The following is a 19,356-nucleotide window of genomic DNA, read 5'->3' on the forward strand; positions in this document are numbered from 1 at the left end:
CTCAGATTTTGCTGAGCGATCCTCCCATGAGATGTCTGGGTAATTGAAGTCACCCATGACAACCATGGTCCTGGAGCAAGCTGCCTCAGCCAGTTCCTGGGCAAACTCCTGGTCAAGCTCAGGACTTTGGGTGGGAGGTCTGTAATAGACTCCCACCATTGTGTCCCCTGTGCTGTGTTCCCCATGGATTTTAACCCAGAGGGTCTCCAGCCGTCCACCCTGGTTGCCAATATCGGCTTGCAGGGATGTGTAGTATTCCTTAACATAGAGAGCTACCCCCCCCGCCCCTTTTCTCTACACGATCCCTCCTGTACAGGGTATAGCCATCTATATCCCGTGGTCCAGTCATGGGTGGAGTCCCACCAGGTCTCCGTTATCCCTATGACATCGTAATTGTTTGCACTGAGCAGGAGGATGAGCTACACAGAAAGGAAAGATGCTAGTAGCTTTCTACTGAGGCTGCTGAGCAATGGTGTATTTAAGTGTAGGCTTTTCTTGTCTTCCATTCAGCTCTATCAGCATTTGCTCATGTTCTCCATGAAAATGTTTTCTCCTCTTTCCACAGATGTTACATTTCTTTACTAATATTAGGGCTTGGGATTTTTTTAGTCTGCTGGCTCCTTTCTCTGCCTTAGTAAATTATGATGCCTTAGCATCAGACTTACTTCACTTTTCTTGAGATAAACTGTTGAAAATGTTATTCTCTTCTTTTTTCTGTTTGCTCCTACATGGAGATGGCAGACATCAGGAGTCTCCAGAAGCCTGGGGAGTCTGTGAGGCATGTTGGGAGGTGTCTGAGATCTCTCCCTATCTGCTAGCCTCAGGCAGTGTTAGCCTCCCCCACTAAGCAGTGAACATCTGTTTGGTTCGAACTTACTCCAACTTACAGCACTTTAAGTAAAGTACGATAGAGCACTTTTGCCATGGGCCTTTGGAATGTCTGAACAGCAAACCCAAATATCACACAGTGGAAAGGCAAAGGCCCCAGTAACAATCCCAGGGAAATCAATTTGAATGATGTAAAAAAAAAAATCAGAACCCATTTGTTAAGAATAACACAATGCCAACCTGAGCCCACTTGGTAAAAAGTATGCAAATATTTTCCATAGATAAAGGTATGGAAAAGCCTAAGGAAAGAGATACAACAGTTAATATCTCAGAAAACTAGATGTTCCTTCACCTTCTTCCCCAAAAGGAAAAAAAAATTGTCCTCCAAATCCTTAGATCTTTTTTTCAGTTCATTCATCTCTGTATATAATTGGAAAATTAAGAAAAATGAATTGCCCACTGTAGATGCCTGAGAAGAGAAGCAGTGATCATTATAATTAAATTATTCAAAGTCCAGGAAATCTTTATATATAAAAATCATCAGCTTCTGGAAGGTTACTCAAATTCTATCCTTGCTAAAATTTCTGAAATCAATTAACTGTATCTCACTGTTGATTGAGTCTTGCCACTGCAGTGTTTTGATGTATGGTTTATGTTGACTTCAAAAGAGATACTTCTGTGCTCAGGAATGGATGTGCGTTTAATGAAATGTGTTATATTCCTGAGCATCCCCAGACTGGAGGGCACATACATCCCACTCATGCCTTGTAGTAGCAAAAATCTGAAGGGTTTACTTAACTAACTGATAAGAATGATAGCAGCAAAGGTAAAGAGTTTTGGAAAATTAAAAAACAAACAAACAAAATAGCGGATTACTTCATTAAACAATATTTTTCAGTTCTAAAATCCTTTGATGAAGAGATGAAGGGGAAAACTCATCCCAGGGCTAAAAGTAAAATAAGAAAATGTTAGTATCAAATTGCAAATATTTTTCAGATGATAACCCATAACAGTTTATGGTAATTCTCTTTTAAGGGACATCTTGTTTCCCAGAATAGCCCCAGAACAGTATGGATTTTATTAAAATCTCAAAAACAGCAGAAGCTGCAAAACTCTGTATCTACTCTTAGATATTTATCGGGCTCACAATTGCTGGTCACTTCTGTTTCTTCAAGGTGAATTGTTACTATCTCAGCAAAGATGCACTATACTGTAGTCCAACATTCACTCATGTCATTAACTGGAAGATCATGCCTACTACCAGTAGTTACAGGGAAACACTGACTAGTGAACTCAGAAGTGAAATAGGCTGGAATATATTGATTGAGTTACAAAGCTTTGCATTTTCTTTCTGAATACAGTAAAGGTGCAGACAGAAATTAAATTTGTTATGCTATAGGCCCCTTGAAAGCACTCTACAGCTGTTCCCTAACAGAAGAGCATGGCTATAGAGCACTCCAATTGTGCAACAAATTAACCCACATAATAGGAGGGTTCAAATGAAGGTGCTCCAAAGCAGAGTACCTTCGTTACTTTCTGTCTGCTCCAGTAGCTAGGTTGCTGCAGCCCAGCCATGCCCCCAGTACTGTCTCAGGATGTGAGGGGGGAGGCAGGGGAGGGAGGTCAGTTCTGGGGTTTGCCTAACCATGCTGAAGGGGGTATGTGAATTGGAGCCCCCGAACACAGGGCGGGGGGGGGGGGGGCTCCAATCCACCTGTCACCCCCTCCAGTGTCTTTGTCTTTAGAGCAAGGAGACTGAGCTACCTCTGCATTCTATCAGCAGATGCATCACATTTAGTCTATTATTCATCTCTATTATTAGTAAATTTTAGAATCTTAAAAAATTTTGAAGTCCATTCGTTTGTGAGCATGTTGTATATTGCAGTCTGACACTTAGCTCTCAATATTGCAACTTAGAGTAAACAAGAACATTGCCAATAAATGTCACTTTGCTAATGTTATGACTGAGGTAGGCTGTGAATTAAAACCTCATCTAGTACTCCTTCTTGTATGTCACCTGGGTAACATCTCTTCATTTTCTGCATACTAGCTCAGGACTATTCTCCATTTGTTGCCTTTGCAGAGAGGGAAATGTTTTATACTCTTCACATATCATTTACATCCTAGATGTTTTTTGTTTTTTTGTTTTTTTACAAGCAGCAACAAAAAATCCATGCTGTATTGTATACAAAATGCCAGCCAAATAAGATCCCAAAGGTATTATCAAGAAGTCAAAGTATTTGGGGATTTACATTTTTGTCCAAGTATAATCTTTTCAGGGAAGTGACAGATCACAACTTAGAGAGATTTTCTTAGGTATTTCAAGGCTTCTAAGGGATATTGAGAAACCAATATGGTTAGAACCAGATGTTGTATTTGTCCCTGGAAAAGTTATGCCTGCATTTGTCCCAGAATAGAAATATCTGAGGATTGATGTGTACACACATTACCCTTTTTAAGTAGGGTTTAGTGAGCGGCTAAAGAAACTGCAGCTTTTCTGCCTCTGATTCAATAATGCAGTCATGGGACACGCTTCGCAAAGAAAATGTACCAAATGGTATGAGAAACAGACAACTAATATAGAATAGATAGGGAGACTAGCAAGTATCTGCATGAGACATGGAAGAGAGTCCTGGGGCTCTGTTTTAAGTACAAGGCAACTATTTGGGGCTTTATTGCTGAGGTTCAGGAATAACTTGAAGTGACATCAATTTGGAATTGTTTTGGGGTATGGACACACATCACACCTAGATCTGTTTAAATGCAATTTCAACCTGAATCAACAGACATATAAGCCTGATAAACTGGTTTAAAGCTGCCTGGAACAGTTCAAAAGTATACCTGGAAAATCAAGTATTCTTTTGAACTGGTCCACTGTGTTCCATAATACCCATTTCTTCCAAGAATCCCCTACTACTGTAAGTGGTTTCTCTGGCATGCAGCCAGAACTTCACTGCTTCTGTTTTCCATTTTGTCAGCACTTTTTATCTATTAGCTTCCATAAAATCATAGAAAATGAGGGTAGGAAGGGACCTCAGGAGGTCCTCTAATCCAACACCTGCTGGTTGGTCCAAAGAAGGACCATCCCCAATGAGATCATTTCAGCCAAAGCTTTGTCTAGCTGGGTCTTAAATACGTCCAAGGATGGAGAGTCCACAGCCTCTCTGGGTAGCCTGTTCCAGTGCTTCACCTCTCTCCTAGTGAGAAAGATTTTCCTAATATCCAACCTAAACCTCTCTTGCTACAACTTGAGACTGTTGGTCCTTGCTCTGTCATCTGTCACCACTTAGAACAGCCTAACACCATCCTCTTTGGAAGCCCCCTTCAGGTAGTTAAAGGTTGCTATCAAATCCCCTATTAGTCTTTTCTTCTCTAGACTAAATAAGCTCAATTCCCTCAGCCTCTTCTCATAAGAAATGACCCCCATCCCCTTCACCATTTTTGTTGCCCTCCACTGGCTCTCTCCAATTTGTCCACATCCTTTCTGTAGCGGGGGGCCCAAAACTGAACACATTACACCCTTGCACTGCTTGCTTAATAAAAGCTCTCTCTCCAACAACCAGCTATGTCCTCACTCCCTACACAATTTCAGGTCCTCATTGTATCCCACCCAGACCCTGGCAGTCCAAAAACAGAAGTCCAAGCATGCCTTTCCCCTTCCTCACCACTCCCCATCCTGGGCAACCCAAGTCAGGCTACTTGCAGGCTACTGAACTTTATAAACTCACGTTTGAGAGATGGGAAAGCATCAACAGTGAAAATGCCCTAAACTCACCCATTGGGAACCCTGAAAGCTGGGATACAAACACTCCCTCCAGCCCAACTTGACAATATGAGGCAAGATGGGTGGGTGCTCAGCGCACACACCCCCCCAACTGGAGAAGTCACAACACTTCAACACTTAAAAGGTGGCTGTTCTTCCTGGAAGGCTAATGCACCTAACATGTGGATACCTCTGATCTCTGACAACCGCGAATGGTTCCCAATCAGTGACATTCTGGAACAGTTCGATTATTGAGTAATGTCCTCAACCTATAGCTGCTTTATTTCAAGTTCAGTAAATATTAAACTCAAATATAAAATAAGTACAGCCATACGAATCAGTTATACATTTTTCTCCAGAGACCCTGGTCTTAGCATCTGATCAGTCCAATACCTTCATTTTTCTTTCCTTTGTGCAACTCAAATTACCTTCCTTATAAAGTGTTGAGCCTAAATATCCTCAGCTGCACTGAATTAACTCTCAGATGATAGTTACACCTCAGCTCCAGGGTATCTGCTATCTTGAGTTAGAGTGTTAAGTTACCTGATGACCACAAATACAGCCATATATCTTTCCACTAAAAGTTATAAAATGTCCATCTGTTTTGGAAACATTTGCATTTAGATTTTACTTCTTTGGCTAGGTTTGTATTCAAAGGGTTATGCTGCAGTTAAAATATACCAGCACTTGGTTATCTCTATATTGGTTAACATTACTTTATACTTCCTTGCCTCTCTCCCCAACCGTAGTACTATATTCATGGCTGGCAGAGGCATTCAAGTTAGAGTTCTCATTACAGAATAGGCTGGGCATCTGACTGAGCATTCTTTGACAGAGCTTTAATGATACATCCAAACAGCTATTTAATTATTCAGACCTACATCAGCCTTAACTTTGGGCCTTGAATTTTAGAGGAATTTGCAGAGTGGAATGTTCTGCTGACAAGGGTTCAGCTCAGAGTTTTCAATGTAGGTGGTCAATGGATTTGTGCCAGAAGATAGCCCTGTGAGAAGGTAAGTAGAGGATGAAATAATAATATATACATATCCTAGGACTTTCACACTTGCTCCCACATTGCAAGTAGTTAGTCGAACATGGTACAAGCTTAGGGACTGCCTAACCACGTTGCAAAATGGAGGTTTTGTAGAAGTCTGAAGGTATGCGTCATCTGGAAGGTGGTGGTATATAGCGGGCTGGCTTAATTTCAGTGTAAGCATTGCTAAGATTTCATTTAACTATATTTGTTATATGAATAATTGTCAGGGTATGATAAAGTGGAAATAGGAATCTTTATATTTTTATAATTTAATATATGCTATGCACTCCAGCAGGCCACTTTTGCAGATATTACCAAGAAGTGTTCTACTACAGAAGCAGCTCAGATGGCAAAATAGGGCTGACCACCAGTAGTTTCCTGGGAAGCACCACTGGTTTTGGGATCTATGGTCTTTCCCATGGTTTCTACCTCGCTTAGGAAAGTTTTAGGGTGATATCATTGTTTCAGATATCAAGCCTTATAGTCGTGTGAGGAGTTTTGAAGTGGCGGTTTTGGGGATTCCTTGAGGACATGATTTCTTGTGAACACAGGGGACTGAATTTAAAAAATTGGAACTGAAGTGGGGAGGTAAGGGGGCTTCCAGTTCTATTTTCTTTTCTTTTTGACAAGAAAAAGCTACAAGAACACTTTCTAAAATTCACAGGGAGCATTCTCTTTATTGAAAAGGGAGACTTGGTTAACCAAGAGTTCTGCAAGGTAGAAAAAAAATAAACGCAAGAATAATAATAAGAATAATTTGCAATTACTTGCCAAGGCAGTGTGGGGGTGGAAGAAGGGGGTAATTCTGAGGATTTGCCTTGAACCTTCACAATAGTTTCTTTGACAGGAATAGCATGAACACATTTCCATTGCTGTGATTCTTCAAACAAATTCTTTACCCCCAACCATTTGTCTTCCCTAACACAGTTTTGATGTATATCGCACCAACTAAAAGCACTTCAATAAAAAATTAGCTTTTATGGATTTCCCATATGCATGGATCCATCATTGTCCCTCATAATAAAACTGGAGGAAAGTTTGTTTCTTTTAAAAACAAAGTATAAATTTTGCATTTTTGCAATGATTATGAAAACAATGCAGTGAAGCCAGTTATTAATGTAAGCATGATGATGGCACATGGAGCTGTTGCAGATATACCCTAGTATTACATTTCTGATTTGTAGTTTGATATAATTTTACCATTTAGCTAGGGTCCATTCTTTGCTGGGAATATCTGTCCAACTTTTCTTGTTAAAAACTATGTAAAATTTGGACATGAATTCCCATTACATCTTCTGTTGAGTGCTTCAATGATAGCTTGGCCTCTGCTGTTTACCTTGGAACATCACTATTTTTTCTTTTAACCCTAGAAGTGCCCTTGTAGGTTGTCAGATGGCTTTGTTACAGGCCTTTTACATTGTACGCTCTTTGAACTGAAGAGTAGAAAAATAAATGAAGGCAAACTTGTTCCTAAAATAAAATATGCCTTATGCCAGCAGGGAAATTCTAGAAATGCATTTTTATTTCAATAGAAGTTTTACATGAAATTTGATTAAGAGCTTCAATATATAGAAATATTTAACAAGGATTTAGTAAAAGGGAATCTCCTTGATTAGTAATTTACAAATCTAGACAGCCTGTAATTTATACACATAACCCAGTAAAATCTTCTTGGTTCCCTGGATAAGATTAAATAACTTAGAAATAACTTAGATAAATAACTTAGAATTTATTACCCTTATACATATAATACAGGACATTTAAACTTACTAAATAAACAAAGCACATATGTGATGCATATCCTTGTCTTTTTACTTCATACCTACTAATTTGTACAATTCAATAATTTTCAAAGATTCTGTCATAGTGAAAATTTAGTGAGATTTTATAATATATCTTCACTTTATTAAAAAAAGACGACCATAAAATTATAAATCTACTTTATGACAACACTCAAAATGGGTTATTTTCCATACTCAGGTGGAATAACCATTCATGTGTTTCTATGACATGGACTTGTGTTGAAATGTCTGTTTTCACATTGAAGAGCCCAGGTTCTCTCTCTCTCTCTCTCTCTCTCTCTCTCTCTCTCTCCCTCAATTATAGAGCCATACAGCATCCTTCTAATGGAAACACCAGTGATGATGATATTTCCCTGGAAAACATTTTGGCTTCACAAAATGAAATATTTCAGTGAAACATAATTTCAGCAGAAAATGTTCTAAGCAGTTTTAAAATACAGAAACAATTTATGTTGCTTTTGAAATGAGCATAGGTGGTAGTTCTAATATTCTTGATATACATTCACCTTTTTCTAATGTTAATTAAAGGAGTGCTAATATACCTGAAGAGGTCACAGATAGTATATGAATGTTATCTTCTACAGAGTAATAGAAAAGGTTTTCATGGTTTTAAATAGGATGCTAAAGTGACTAGGCTAGTCAGTTAACTTCATAAAGGAAACTTACAGTTAAGAGAAGTGTAAAGATAGTCATATTAATAAAGAAGGCAGAAAATAGGTTGCATAGCAGATGGGGAAAATGGTGCCTCCCTTTGAAATACCCCCTTAAAATACTTTAACATCTAATATTAGATTTTTACATAAATCCACTTTTTAGATAAATCCATCCAGATTTTATTGAGCAGAAGTATAAATAGTCATGAGCCTGACAATGAGACTTTGTGGAGATGTAAGTGTTTTTGCTTCACAAAATCATACTATGACAGTTAGTTTAGAATGAACCTTAACATGTTCAGAACTTGGGTTTATATAAGCATTCAAAAGATTTTATGCTTTAAAAAGCCAACTCTTCTTGAAGCATTTCTCATTGGCCCCTGACAGGCACCTCGCTCAAGAATACAAGATTTTTGAAAGATGTTCCCTTGGCCAGGCCCACCTATGTAGTTCATCTCTTGTACAAGTGTCTGACCTGAACCCCCATGCATGATCTTCTCATAGGCTACGACTCATAGCCTTCAATATTTCTTGTTAGATTTGTCAGCATCTCTGCTAGTAGAGGGTGATGATATCTGAAAATGGTTTAGCAAAATCAACACTTAAAATAATACTAAACAAATTTACAGCAGATGCTATTATGTTGGGGCAGGCAAAACTCTCCCTGCCTTTGAATGCTTGTTGTTCCACTTCCAATTTTTCTGTGCTCTTATACAAAAAAGAATTTGGGGAACAGCAACTGATGATAGGCTGTCTTCAAAAGTTTTAGAGGTTTGTTTCAAACATATATCCAGATACTTAAATAGATTATTTGAGTGTTTGATGTACCCTCAAGGCCTTGAGAACATCCTTCCATAAAGAACTCCACGTATTTCACATGGAAAGTGTACAAGGTAAGTTGACCTTATTGCATTTCTGCAAAAGTCTCTAAAGCCAACTTTTCTCTTTGATATCATTTTGATGGAGAGGAGCTCATTGGCTTGCTACCAGAGCTGGTCAGAATTTCTCTGAAAGAATCAGTTCCTAACTTCCCTTTGGCTTTTCAGGAGAATTTTACTTTACAATTATTGAAATAAATGTTTTCAACTTTTTCAAATTGTATTTTTCTTTTGTGTTGCAGAAAATTTTGAAATGTCAGGGCTTTGTTCCAAATTGGAGCAAATCAAAGGTTCAGTATTCTGAGTTTGTGTAGTACCTTATAGCTGAGTCTAGAATTGCAGGAGGTGGGATATGTGGGAGGGGGCATATGAAGTATTCTTTGAACACTTTTGGACAGGGCTTCTCTTTATGATTGCCTCTGATTCCAGAGAACTATACACAGTGACCCAGGGGGGTTCTTTCTAGATGTATATTCCAGTATGCTCCTATGTTTACAATTCTAAATCTTCTGCAAAATAGATTTAGCATTTTCTGTAATCTCTACTTGCAATGTCTGGAGTTCACCTTGACTGGTCAACTGCTCTTCATTTCCTTATGTCCCCTTCCTTGTATCTGATCTCCTTTAGGCCAGTAAAAATTATGTAGGTTGCATGGATAGGATTGTCCCTTCTTTGGTATAGTAGAATTGAATAAATGGAGCCCCTCTTCCTACCCCTGTCTTATTTCTAATAAAAATATCTTTGAGACCCATGTGTATTAGTTCTGAGCCTGAAGAAAAAATATTTCTAAGTTCTTCTTGTGAATTTCCCTGGAACGCTGGAGCTATGTCTATTTTGTAGAACTCTGACTCCCTCCTGGGATAGGATGTCCTATGAATTTTTTCCAGTTAGTCATCTGTTCAGGAAGAAATGGAAAATACATGGGACTATATCCCACAACAATTACTGGTTCTGCAACTTCCTTTATAAAATATATTGGCACACTTTATTTTCCCAAGAGATAGCCAGAGCCAGTAAAAGATACCTAGGGACCTCTAGCTTCCTTGTGGACAAATCAACTGCTTCAGAACCCAACCTATGGAATAAATGGGCAACACCTGCATGGTACGATAAAGGGTTTTGATGATCTTCTAACACTATACTAAGTAGTTCTGCAGTGACACAGTCACATTTTTCACGTTATGTTCTGTATGACAGCAGTTGGTGCAAGCAACTGAAATATTATATTGCAGGTAATAAACTACCCTATGTTACTATAAAACTAATCATGAAAGGTGTAACTCTAGGCAGTGATATTCACTGTCTTAACCAGTTGCTTTTGCATTTTAGGTCATAAAAATATAATGTACTTGCTATAGAAGCTATCCCAAAGTAATTGCTTTGTATTAATCCTTCCTACCAGTGATAAAAGCAAAGGCTCTTTTCCTCTGGATTTGCATAATACGGACTAGAAAATGAAATATATTACTTTAATGATCTGTAGCCAAGTATATGTGTTAAGCATATACACAAGTTGTGGTCTTAAGAACAGAATTAATGGTTACCTCCAATTACAAAATACATTGACTGAGGTATTTTGGTAGATCTGACTAAGGCAAATGGAAAAAGGTGTGTGTGCACATATCTGTGTGTGTGTGTGTGTGTGTGTGTACACCCACACACACATATATGTATGTATATGTATATATATGTATGATCCTACAGATCAACACCTGGCTGTGCAGGTGGTGCTGCCAACAGGTCTTTGGTTTCTTTGACCATGGGATGTTCTTCCAAGAAGAAGGATTGCTGGGAAGAGATGAGATCCACCTGATGAAGAGAGGGAAGAGCATCTTCTCAGACAGGCTCACTAACTCAGTGAGGAGGGCTTTAAACTAGGTTTGCCAGGGGATGAAAACCAAAGCCCTGGGGTAAGTAGGGAAGCAGGAGATCCAGAAGAAGAGCAACTAGGAGGGGGAAACAGGGGAGGTGCGCTCATACTTCCTGAGAGATCAGGGCAATCGACTAGTTATCTCAGGTGCTTATACCCAAATGCATGGAGCCTGGGAAACAAGCAGGAAGAATTGGAAGTCCTTGCACAACATGGCTGGGTCCAAACTGTTCAGGAAGGACAGGAAGGGGAGATGAGGAAGAGTTTCACTTTATGTAAAAGAGCCATATGCATAGGCAACAGAAGGGGGGGCTAACGGGGCTTATTCCCCTCAAACATGGGGCAGTGGTAGGGCCGCAAATCAGCCCAGCCACAGGCTTCTGGTGGCTGCAGCAAGGGCACGCAAGCAGCGGTGAGGCAGGGAGTGTGGCTGGGGCAGGGTCAGGAGTTGCACAACTGGAGCAGGGTAATGGAAAGAGCCATAAGCAGCTCATTTGGCGGGAGACGGCTCCTGCTGCTATGCACACCCCGGGACGCATGGGTGGCATGTGCCCTGGATCTATGCAGGGCAAGGGTGGGCTGCTACTGTGGGCTGGGGCTGGGGCTGGGGCTGGGGCTGGGGCTGCAGCTGTGCTGGGTTCTTCCCAGTGGAGCGTTGGGCTAGGCTATGCTTGGGGCAGGCGGCGGCAGCGGCGCTGGGAGGGGGACTACAGGGAGGGGTTGTAGCAATCCCAAAACGTGCTGTAGCCCCCCATCCCACACTTCCAGTGCCACCGCCACCCACACCAAGCACGGTGTGGCCCAGCCCTCATCCACTGGAAATAGCCTGACGCAGCCCCAGTCCCAGCCCACAGCAGCAGCCTGCCCTCACTCCATGCAGATCTGAGGGTACACCTCCCCCTGCCCTCCCGGGGTGTGCTCAGCGGTGGGAGCTACCACCCCCACTGAATCAAATCACTGTCCCCTGAATTGGCTGTATCCAAATCCAAAGTGAACACTAGCTGCTTCGCACAGGGCTACCTGGCAGCACAGTTCGGGGAGGAGGTGACCAGCCCTCAGTGGTGAAAGAACATGTTAGGGACTATTTAGAAAAGCTGGACATATAAAAGTCCATGGGGCAGGATGGCATTCATCTGAGGGTGCTGAGGGAGTTGGCTGATGTAATTTCAGAGATAATGGCCATTATCTTTGAAAATTTATGGTGATCAGGAGAGGTCCTGGATCACTGGAAAGGGGAAAACACAGTGCCCATTTTTAAGAAAGGGAAAAAGGAGATCCAAGGAACTACAGACCAGGGACCCTCACCTCAGTCCCTGGAAAAATCATGAGCAGATCCTCAAGGAATCCATTTCTAAGCACTTGGAGGATAAAAAGGTGATTAGACAGCATGGAGTCACCATGGGCAAGTCATGCCTGACCAACTTAATTGCCTTCTATGATGAGATGACTGGTTCTGTGGATGCGGTGAGACTGGTGGATGTGGTGTACTTTGGTTTTAGCAAATGATCTCCCACAACATTTTCTTAGGCAATCTAAGGAAGTCCAGCGGAGGGTGACAAAAATGGTGATGGGGCTGGAGGACATGACTTATGGAGAAAGACTGAGGGAGCTGGGCTTATTTAGTCTAGAGAAGAGGAGACTGCAAGGGGACTTAAGAGCAGCCTTCATCTACCTGCAGGGGGGTTCAAAAGAGCATGGAGCTAGACTGTTCTCAGTGGTGAAAGATGACAGAACAAGGAGCAATGGTCTCAGGTCGCAGCAACGGAAGTTTAGGTTAGATACTAGGAAGAATTTTCACTCTAGGAGGGTAGTAAAACACTGGAACAGATTACCCAGAGAGGTGGTGGAATCTCCATCCTTAGAGTTTTTAAAGACTCAGCTAAAGAAAGCTTTGGTGGGGAATGGTCCTGCTTTTAGTAGGGGGATGGACTAGATGTCCTTCTGAGGTCCCTTCCAACCCTAATTTTCTATGATTTCTATGACACACACACACATACACACATATACACACACACGTATGTATATATATATATATATGTATATTCATATGTACGCATGTACACACATATTTTTCCTTCTATTGCTTTAGCAGTGGGATCTATGGAAAAATCTCAGTTACGTACACATGCACACATGTATATATACATATATAAGTATATGTATATATATGTGAGTATATAGGTATATGTATGCATGTGTGTGTATTTCAGAGTAACTATATATATATAAAAGATATAATTATATAGAATTATAGAATATTGTATATAATGACTCCAAAATATTGCATCTAGAACTGGGGACACTGGGCATTCACATAGATGTGAGTAGTTTGTGTTTAAGGAATTAAAAAAAACATTTTTGCTTTAAGAATTTGTTTTTTAAAAAACTTTCTGATTAAACATGGAAAATGAAAAACTATAATTTTAAAATAAGGAAGATAATTCTAACCCACCCAATATATATCAGTTATGCTTTAACTTAATCTACTTTGCTTTACTGAGGTCATTTGCCAATCAGCTGTTTAGTTGTATTCCATTGCTCACTATCCCAGAAACAGAGCTTTGCAAATAATAGATATTTTTAGTTTGAAGTCTGAACATAAAAACTAGAATAGAAGGGGAGAAAAATGTTTCTTCTTAATGTTTTCAATTTCTTTCTCTTTAAACATGAAAGATGACCCATTTCATTTCATTTTTGGTACTTTTTTATTTAATTTTAAAATTTTAGTTAAATATTTTAAAAGAACTTGTAAAATTTAATTTAAAAAATGTCGAAATTAAACATTCTGGCTTTTATTTGTTATGGAGACTGGTAAATGTAACATGAATTCATACACAATTTAAAATCCTCTGAGACAAAAAATAATTAATTTACTCCAGTGTACAAAGGAGTTTTCTTGTTCTTACTTTCAACAACAAAGAAACTCCAGTTGAATATTTTGGCTTTTAGTAACTGCACATTTTCAGTTTAACATCAATTATTTGTTTTTATCTAATTAGAAAAAATTATCTTTTTTTATTAAGACTGACCTTTCCATTGATATGATTTGTGCAAAAACAGTTTCCATTAAAATACTTTGAAGGAAGTTTTTTTTGACAAGGCCTATCTCACTTTCTGATTTAAACACTATAAATGTGAGTGGAAAGAAAATAACTAACTTCAATGAATTTTGGATCAGAACCTAATCCCATTATATATTTAGAGGTACATTTTCAAAAGAGTATGCTTGCCTTTACTTGCACCTGCGCAAAATTACATTGGCATGCAGATATCCTCTTACCTGGCATTTGCAAAAATGAATACATCCACTTTAAATGTTCTGCTATTTGTAAATGTGTTTTCAGAAGTTAATTCCTACACACAAATATTAGATTCCTCGCTAGCAACGTGTGTTAGTACTTTATGCAGCTGATCTACTTTTATTCAGATATGCAGCAACAAATTTTTAAAAATAAGCTTGGATGCATATTATTCCTGACTGCAATATGTTGTGGTATCAATTTGCAAATCCTTAATAGTGGTGATCAGCTGAACATAGATAGTTTTCTGTTTTCTCATATGAAAGCTTTTCTACCTCTTTCCCACTTTTTCAGCAGGTGTCCTTGATTCGAATAACAAGTGAGATTTTTCTCCTTCTGTGCTTGAACATTTTGTTTTTGACCAAGAAATACTGTGATATTCTTTAACCTTGTTTTCCAAACAAACAGCTAATAGTTAAGAGAAAGGCTAAAGAAAGGTAAAGTTTTAGATCCATCTGACTCTGATAGGATTGTTCTAGGGGGGGATGGCTTACTAATAGCGTTATTATTTAACCATGTAAGCAAAGGAAGTAGTACAACTTAGAGATAGCTCAGACATATCCATTTTCAGTTTGTAACTAGACCACTGTGTAGAAACAAGTAATTAAAAGGATACAATACCTGTAATCAATTGCACACAGGTTATCTTTGATTGCTCTTGCAAAGGACAAATTACACACAAGCCTTTTGCAAAGGGAGGGGGGAAGTTCCATTATCTTTCTTTTGAACTCACTTCTCTGTGAAAACAAGGACTTTCCTATTCCAAACCTCTTGGTTTAATTAAAAGGCCACAAACATCAGATGATGTTGCAGTGTATCAAATGTTACCCTGAAACTGCAAATGAGCGAGAGGGGGTGGAAGAATTTATTTGCCATAAAGACTGGTCTTTTTCACTCTGGCCATCTGTTTGCTAATGGTGAAAAGCCCCATTGCTGGTGTCCTGGCATTGCTTTGTCTCTGTGTGCTTGAAGGACATTCAATCTTGCATCATACATGCTGCTCTGTGACACTTCGTAACAACTGAGCTTTTGTTCTGTCCAAGAGACTCCCTGATCAGAACTGTAAACTCGGACATTGATACCCTTCAGAAACAGGCTCTGGAGGGGTGCACACAGGAAACTCAACAATTTAATGAAGCAGACAGAGATCATGCAGCTCCCTCTCCCTTCCACATTCCCTCCTGAATTTCTAGCCTGAACAGCAAATGACACAAATAAACAAAACCCCAGGAAGAATCCCTTACTGTATTATTTAAAGCCATAAATTTATTTTTTTCCACTTAGATGCATGCTATCATTTAAACATTATTTCTGGTGAACAATTATTTATGTCACTTATTAATTATTACAAAATATGCAATTACAATACTTGAGGACTATTTTTCAGAAATGTTGGAGGACTGCATATCCCAGAAGAAGTAGCAGATTTTCAAATCATAATAAGAATCCCTCTGCAGTAGGAGGAAGTCTTGAAGTCTTCAGTCTGATCTGGATTATAAATTAATTTCAATCACAGGCTTTGAAGGGGTATAGCATGCATAAACTTTTAGCTACACTTGAAGCAACTGCCAGATTAAAGGCCTGCACTGCACCTATTAAATATTGTAGCTGCCCTTGGAGAAGAGAGAGGAAAACTCTGTTTTCATAATTGTTTCTTTTGTAGTTGCAAAGGGGGGAAAATCTATCTTTTGGCTAATTTATGCTGCCCAAGACACTGTAGTCTCTTCACTGTGCTTCATGTTCACTGCATCAACATGCAGACACTGAATGTCTGAAGCCATTATGGAGCTGAAGTTTTCAGCTTCCTGGGCTAGGGACAGACATTACACACAAACTGGTTTAAATGATCAGAAACTGACTTAAACCTGTAACAGAACAAATGTTCAATGAACATTAGCCAGTTGAAAAATGGCTGAAACTGGTTTGAGATAAACCTGGTTGAATGTAGTATCAGACTTAACTGATTTGACTCAAACTGGTTTATGCAATGTCTGTCCCAGACTTCTTGCTGGTGTAAGATAAATCAGACTCCCCCAGCATCCCAGTGTGCTCTCTGGGCTGGGCGGTGCTCTCTGCTCCACAGCAGGCTCTGCTCCCTGGCTGCAGCTCCAACAGTCTCTGAAGGCAGCTGCCTAGCTTCTGCAAAGACTAACCTGCAAAGATTGAATCAATTCAGGCTCAGGCTTTTTGAATGTCTGTCCCTAGCCATGGCGGGCAGGAGTGAAATAGTGAACAACTTTCCATTTGGATTTCTTCTCCCACTTTTCCTACTGTTCATATGAAGTCAAACTTCAGCTTATCAATGGATTAGTACTTTTAGCTTTGGCAAATCTGGCTGGCATTTTCAGGAGGAAAAAAATTATGTAAAATGAAGTGGAAAAATAAAAAAAGGTAATGTGAAAGAACTATGGAGGAAATGATGTAATCCACTGGGCTCCTCCTCACAGAGAAAAGACAAAGTGGATGAGGAGTCCCGTATGCTGCTTCTAAGGGCCATTACCAATCGCACTGAATTTCTTTTGACAGAGGTAAACAAAGATGAAAAAGTGCATACCTTGTTTAATATTTGACATTTTTATCTTCAAGATGAATCAGGAAGACACAAATAGAAAAAAAGAAGTATGAGGAAGACTGATATCAACTTAAGAAAGGAAAGTACGTGTGTAAGGTAAGCGTCCGAGGTGCTGGACTTGACTGCCTTTTACCTTGTTTGTTCATTTACATCACCTGGAAAGTGAGAATAAAAAGCTTCCAAACAATTTTCTACCAATCAGTACTAGTGCTAGTATATGACATCTACTTCATCTCCTCTTGGCACATTGAGAACAGGGCCTGAAGAAACTGGTCCACCAGGTCTCAAGATTTTAACTAATGTCTCTGGAAGTACAACCAAATGGAAGTTTAGGAAGGACAGCGTGAAGTATGCACGTCCCAAGAGAAACAGCCCCAGAAGTGAGTGGGACCATGGCTATGTTTCTCTTGTTCCATTTAGAAGAGACTAGCAACAATGCAGTTTTGACATTCAAGGAAGTGCTAAGATGGTGATTTTTCTTAAGATGAGCTCAGGGGTTCCAAAAGTGATAAAATTTGGTTGTGTCTTCTCCCCATTGTGACAGCAATGAAGGGATGGACAAAGTGAAGTCCAAAGGTATTTTTGCTTTTATTTTAGATGATGGATAGCCACAGGTTCTCAGTCCCCTTTTACTATGATGTCATATTGGATCTTTTATAAGACATTTTTTGTAAGACATATCACATTATCCCTAACATAAGCCTTTCATTGATTTATATTGATTAGAGTGACCTAGTAATTTTTCTTTCCATTATTTCAAACAAAGTTCCTTTCAATGTAAAAAACCTGTATTGTTTTTAATTGAGTGACATGTTGCATAAGTCATTATGCCTGAGATGAGATCATGTGATAACTGCTTGAGCCAGGTTGTAATCTAGACGCATCCCACGCATCTCCTGTCCCATGCATGCCAGATGACTCTAGTGACTAGAAAGGGCCAATACTATATGTATGCTTTTGTAAGCATGGCACTCTTGGGGAATATCTTCTTAATCAATCCTAATGGCACTGGAAGTGTCATTCATGGCCCGGGATTTTGTGGTTTTTAAAGTATATAGCATGAAAGAGTTTAATAAAAATAGTATTAGGATATGAACTTAGAAAACTGTTGTACCCAACAGTGCTTAAAATTGCAAGAGGAAAAAAAGAAAGGAATTGCATATGACCCCGTGCCTTAATTTGTTGAACGTTTTGCTGAAGATGTCAAAGCTGAGGTGACTCGTGAATATCTCTAACATTTAAACAATCTATGAAAGATGTCAAAATCTTTGAGACACAGTGTTTTTTCCCCCTTTTTCTTCAAGAAGAGATAATGATGGAGTTCTTAAAAAAATACAGGCTATAAGCCTTCCATGTACGACAAACTCTCACAGTGCACTTTTAAAGCAACCAAGGGGAAGCTGTGGACAAAAAAAAATGGACTGGTGTTTTGTTTGAAGGGATAGAAAACACATTTTCTGACAGGTTTGGTATCATGTGTTGAAAAATTCTAAGTCCCACAGTTACAAGCTGGAGATTCACCTCTGTGAAATGCCAAAGCTGTCAATCACAGTGATTTATTGCATGCTGCATTCCCAAGACATTATATGAACAGAAGCTGAAATTTCCAGAAGCCATTAGAATTCTTTTAGTCTAAAATGGATATGTGCAAAGAAACTAAGCAGAGAAAATGATGTATTCCAAGAGGCATCTATAACCCAGTATGGATCCCATTTTAATAACACTTTCCACACAGATCTTTAGAGATAAGACTATAAATAAATATTATTGCTAAATTCATTTTATTGCTAATAAACATTTGAATACAGGCATGTACCAAAAATCCTTTGTGTACAATTCAGAGCTAGTATAAAAGTGGAAATGATCTTTAAATCTGTAGAGGAAAAAAAATTAATGATATCCCATTCACATATACATAAACAAACACTTTGATTCTAAGTGCTTGCAGTAATTATACATATATGCTCAGGATGTTTTTATGCTACAGAATTGCAGATGAGAGGAAGAGTTGGAGAATATGGAGAAAAAGGAAGCATATTGAAGTTTACTGCAAGGGGATATTATTAGGGAAATGTGGTTATATTAATTAAAGGAAGCATTAGGCAGGCACAGCCAGTCTGTATATTTTTAGGTTAATACTATTACGGTCGCATGCACTGGGGTTGCTGACTTGTTGGCGGAATTGCCTCAAGTCATCTGACTTTCAACAACAGAGGCTCGCTGCCATGAAAATCTGCAGCAGAAAATTAGCCGAAGAGAAAAAAAAAATGTTTGAAAACTAAGGGCTCAGTTCCTCCATCCTTGACTAGGGTTGTCATTGTGCTTTCAGAACAAATCAGTCTCTGGGGAAATATATGGGCAGTGGTTTCTGAGCCACCCCCCTCAAGATTTACTATGGATAAACTCAGTGGTCCTATCCTGTAAGGCTTCTTTGATGCATCTTCATGGCTCGTTCTGCCTATTTTGCATTCAGTGCTGGCGAGCTCTGGGTTCCTAGAACAGGGGATGTAGCTGTTTTGTATCTCCACAACTTTCCTTCATGGAAACTTCCTGCCACTAAGAGCCAGCATATTTCATTCTGAATAGGGCTCTGAATCCATATTAATGCTTACACAGCATAGTGTTGTTCAAGGTGAGCAGTGGCTATAAAGCCAG

This window comes from Alligator sinensis, unplaced genomic scaffold (genome assembly GCF_000455745.1).
Source record: "Alligator sinensis unplaced genomic scaffold, ASM45574v1 scaffold223_1, whole genome shotgun sequence".
Lineage (NCBI taxonomy): Eukaryota > Metazoa > Chordata > Crocodylia > Alligatoridae > Alligator > Alligator sinensis.